This window comes from Lactuca serriola, chromosome 3 (genome assembly GCF_051521515.1).
Source record: "Lactuca serriola cultivar US96UC23 chromosome 3, Lser_US96UC23_V15, whole genome shotgun sequence".
Taxonomy (NCBI): domain Eukaryota; kingdom Viridiplantae; phylum Streptophyta; class Magnoliopsida; order Asterales; family Asteraceae; genus Lactuca; species Lactuca serriola.
This window is the reverse complement of record NC_136410.1, coordinates 22,357,706-22,363,157: the sequence shown is the minus strand read 5'-3', so window position 1 is coordinate 22,363,157 and position 5,452 is coordinate 22,357,706. Positions and strand designations below refer to the sequence as shown.

Here is a 5,452-nt window from a genome sequence, read left to right as displayed (position 1 = left end):
AAAGTGCTATCCCTCTCAATAAATGCTCCATTTTTAAAATCCATGGCTAAACTTCCTAAGTTTGCTAAGGATGTGATAACTAATCACAAGTTGGAAAAAGCGTCTACTATAGTGCTTAATGAGTTGTGTTCAGCAACAATCATCAATGGGTTGCCAATCAAAATGAGAGATCTGGGCCAATTAACTTTGCCTTGTGAATTTGCAATTTTACTTCAATAAATGCATTAGCTGATTCGGGGGCAAGCATAAATCTTATGCCGTATTCTTGCTACAAGAAACTTGGTCTACCAAAGCTCCATAATACACAAATGACACTTTGAATGACAGATCATTTAATCACTAACCCACATGGAATCATTGGAGATTTGTTGGTAAAGGTGGGGAAATTTATTTTTCCGATTAACATTGTGGTTCTCAACATGAAAGAAGATGAAGACCTTCCCATAATTTTGGGAAGGCCATTCTTGAGTACCGCAAGATCCCTTGTTGACATCCATGACTCAAAGCTCACACTTCGTGTAGAAGATGAAGAAATTACTTTCGAAATGAGTCAACAAGTAATAACGGCCACTAAAGATTTATCAAACACATTATACATTCCAAGTACATAAATAGTCTTAGTTAACTCTTGTTCCTAGTCTCGTGCTTGTATTTAGGAGTCAGTTGTAGTTTAGTCTTTATATACATTAGATGTATTCCTTGTAACACACACATATATATACATAATTTACATTCGTTAAATTGTTCTCTTCCTCTTTATGGTATCAAGAGCTTAGGGATTTTTTTTCTCTTACCTGCGTCGATGGCTAACAACAACAACATTCTTGGTTTTGAAATCAATTCCTCATTCCAAATCTCTTCTATCAGCATCAAATTGGACACTTCCAATTACCCGTTATGGCGTACCACCATAATTTTGGCTCTAGAAACCTTTGACCTAGAATCTTTTGTGCTCACCCCCAATCCACCTGCAGAGACCCGTCCGGTCGTTCCTGCCACAGATACCCCCCCCCCCCCCCACCATTGAGCCTAATACAAACTATCAATGTTGGATATCGATGAGAGCAGAACTCCAAAATCTTTCCAAAGGCTCGTTGACCATGATTGAATACATCGAGAAGAAACGCTAAATTGTCGATGATCTTGCTGAGAGTCTTAAGCCAATATATGATGAAGACCTAATCAGATACATCTTGAGTGGGCTTGACTCTTCATATGGCCCATTTACTTCAGCCTTTCTAGTCCAAGGTGAGGACTCTACTATTGATGATCTTGTTGGGCTCCTCTTACATGAGGAATCTCGCCTTGAGCAGGATCACTTGTGTCAACAAATTGCTGCCCCGCCTGCTCCAAATGCATCCATTCCATTCGCACTCAATGTCAACTAGACTCCTACCAAATTCTACTCCAACCACGGTTCTGGATCCGACTCCTCCTCCGGCCATTCTGGTTCTCCTCGTCTGACTGATCGCCGCCGTCGCCCTCACCGCCAGTTATGCAACAAGCTCGGTCATGAGGCGGTGGATTTTTGGCAACGCAACAATCAAACTGACTATCCTTCACACCATCCAAATCCTTGGGACTCACACTTTCGTTAGGCTCACTTTGCTCAGCACCACCCATCTGCTCCAACGGTCGATCCAAGCTGGTATTTTGACAACAGTGCAACTGATCATGCCGTACCCGACCTTCAGAAGTTGTCTATTGCAGATGAATACCATGGGAATGATAAGCTTCAAGTAGGCAATGGTAACAATCTTTCTATGTCTCATATTGGCTCTACTCGTTTTCAATCTATTAAACTCCCCTATGTTCTTGTTGTACCACATATTACTAAACATCTCTTGAGTGTCTCTAAATTAACTGCAGAAAATGATGTTTATTTAGAATTCCATCGCAGTCACTGCTTTGTTAAGTCTCTGCAAGGCAAAACCCTACTTAGTGGGGACGTTAGAGAGGGGCCCTATTGTATTCCTACAAATAAATCACCACCCAAACCCGTTCCTTTTATGGATCTCATTGGTACTCGTACCTCGATTCATGGATGGCACAAGAGGCTCGCTCACTCACATGAACCTTTACTCAGGCGCATATTATCTACATTCCAACTTCTGGTTTCATCAAATAAATTCTCACATGTTTGTGATGCTTGTAAGCTCGGGAAAAGCCACCATTATCCGCTTCCCACTTCTCATATTACTTCTCAGAAACCCTTTGATTTAATTTATTCTGAATTTTGGGGTCCATCCCTGTATTTTTCTATCAATGGAAATATATACTTTGTCTTGTTTATTGATGATTGTTCTAAGTTTGTGTGGATCTATTTTTTATCACAAAAATCTCAAGTTCTTCCCACTTTTAAACTATTTCATCAAATGATTCAAACACAATTTAACAAAAACATTAAAAGCCTTTAATCTGAATGGGGAGGAGAATATCTCATTGTCTCCTCCTATCTCACCACTCATGGAATTTCTCATCGACTTTCTTGTCCCAACACCCAGGAACAAAATGGGGCAGTCAAACAACGCAATCAGGTAATTTTAGAGAAAGGTTTAACCTTGTTAGCCCAATCCCATCTTCCACATACCTTCTAGGAACACACTTTTAAAACCACAACATATCTACATAATACCACAATAACCCTTGTTCTGGCTTACAAATCTCCTTACCAAAAACTATACTCTAAAATCCCCGATTATGCCTTCCTTAAAATGTTTGGGTGCTTATGTTACCCCTTCCTTCGACCATACAATAATCACGAGATTGATTTTCAGTCCCTACCATGTATCATTATTGGGTACAGTGCCTCTCATAAAGGATATTTGTGCTATCATCAGCCATCTTCAAGAATTTATATTGCCCGCCATGTTGTATTCAATGAAGAAGTCTTTCCTTATTCCACACTTCCCTCTCCCTCCACTTCATCATCTCCCTTACCCCCTCCCCCTTATTCAGTTACTCTTACTCTTCTTCAAAAGGCTGCTACCTTAACTCCTCCCACACCATCCTTCCCACCAACACCTCCTGATTCACCTGTTAACCAACATTTTCTTCCTTCCAATACTCCATCCAATCAATCTCCACCTTCTTCCCCTCCTAATTATTTGCATTCTACTATGAGTTCTCGAGCCAAACGAACATGTCCATCTACTTCTCATTAGCGACCCGCTGAGAACAATCAACATCCCATGACCACTCGAGCTCGCACTAATTCCTTAAAACCCAAAATCTTTTCTGCCTCTCTTACACCATCTCCACCAGTTGAACCCACTTCTTTTTCCAAGGCAATTAAATCTCCATCTTGGAAACATGACATGCAAACTGAGTTTGATGCTCTTATGAGAAATAAAATGTGGTCTCTTGTTCCTTGTACTACTAACGTTAACATTGTCAAATGTAAGTGGATTTACAGGATAAAACGGAACCCGGATGGTACAATCACACGTCACAAGGCTCGCCTTGTGGCTCAAGATTATAGTCAAGAGGAGGGGGTTGATTACTTCGAGACCTTCAACCCAGTCATCAAACCGACAACAATTCTCTTGGTTCTCTCTCTAGCACTTTCCAAAGGATGGTGCATTCGACAGCTCGACATCAACAATTCCTTTCTCAATGGTGATCTAAAAGAAGTTGTCTACATATGACAACCACGAGGTTTGAAGACCCAACTAAACCAAATCATGTGTGTCGTCTACATAAAGCCCTTTACGAACTCAAACAAGCCCCATAGGCCTGGTTCAACAAACTCAAAACATTCCTAATCACCTAAGGGTTCCGGGCATGCTAGTCTGATAATTCCTTATTTGTTCATCACTCCTACATAACAACTATCCACATTCTGGTATATGTTGATGACCTCATCATCACAGGCAATAACGACGGGTCTTATTCAGAACTTCATTAATCACCTCAACAAAATCTTTGCTCTCAAAGATATTTTCTTGAGAGCAAATTCAACAAACCTCCACATGTCTTATGATGTCTCAAGAAGGTTACATTAAAGACATCCTTCACCACACAAAAATGAAAGACTCCAACCCAATCTCAACTCCAGCTGACAGTCAATCTCGTCTTGTTTTAGCCAGTGAACCATTTCATGACCCAAAACAATACAAACAAGTGGTCGACTCCTTGAAATACGCTATTATTACGAGGCCATACATTGCCTATGCTGTCAATCGTGTGTGTCAATACATGCACTCTCCTACCACCCTCCATTGGCAAGTAGTGAAACAAATCTTGCGATATCTCAAAGGAATCGCTCATCAATGCTTGCATTTTACACCTTCTCGTCCCACTTCTCTACTTGCTTTTTCAAATGCTGGGTGGATTTTAGACAAAGACGACAACCGCTCTTAATATGGCCATGCTATTTTTTATGGTTCCAATCTGATTAGTTGGACCTCACGAAAATAGAGGGTGGTTGCTCAATCCAGCACAGAGGCGGAATATCGCTCCCTTGCCTACACGACAACTGAACTTATTTGGATTAATCAAATATTTACTGACCTGCATGCTCCTCTCTTACGTCCTCCACTTCTACTGTGTGATAATGTCGGGGCCATATTCATGAAAAAGAATCTAGTAATCCGCACGCGCTCAAAACACATAGCCTTGAGCTTTTACTTCATACGAGAACAAGTGGAATCCAATGCTATCCATCAGTCCAATTTCTTCAGTTGATGAATTGGCGAATGTCTTCACAAAACCTTTGCATAAGGATAGATTGGAAATATTACAAAACAAGCTGCAAATTCGACCTGTATTTCAGCTTGCAAGGGGTAATTGTTGGATTAGTGTCTAAGCTCGTAACTATATTTGGTATGTACTTGACCTAGTTGTGCATGGTCCTTTTGGGTTGCCTTCACCAAAGCAACTTGACAGAATGATTTATGGAGAAAGAGAGGTTATTATGGTTTATTAATATATTATATGAATAATATATTAAAAGAGAAATCATATAGTTTAATTAATATTAGATAATAATTAATTATGTGGATAAAAGAGATTAATTAAATAAAGGAGACTGGAACTGTCAATTGTGTGATAGGTGGTTTTTGGGCTGTGGATCTTCCTGGATATGGGTTGGACGAAATTAGGAGTGGAAGCCCACTCTAATTTCGGCCATAGAGGCCTTATTCCAGAAGATTCCCAAGCTGCTTAGGCCCTAAGTCATCCAATTAGGGTTTTGATTGAAACCCTAGCAACACAAGTATATAAGGACCCCTAGGGCTAGCAAAATCGGCCACTTGATCCCTTGGAAGCTTGGAGCCGATTTCTAGCCTCTCACCCTCTTTCTTATCATCCTATTGCTTGTGGTGCTTATGAGCCATTAGAGGTGTTACACTTGTGACACTAAGCTTCTTGAAGATCAAAGGATTCTTGCAATCATTGAAAGGTATCATCTAAACTAGTTTATTATAGATTTCATTTTCAATGTATGCTAGAT

At 40.2% G+C, this 5,452-nt stretch overlaps 1 pseudogene; it reads left to right on the top strand.

Annotated features, from left to right (window-relative positions):
- The first annotated feature begins 3,191 nt into the window (after nucleotides 1-3,191).
- LOC145095079 (putative mitochondrial protein AtMg00820 pseudogene) lies at nucleotides 3,192-3,647 on the top strand (annotated as a pseudogene).
- Nucleotides 3,648-5,452: the final 1,805 nt, after the last annotated feature.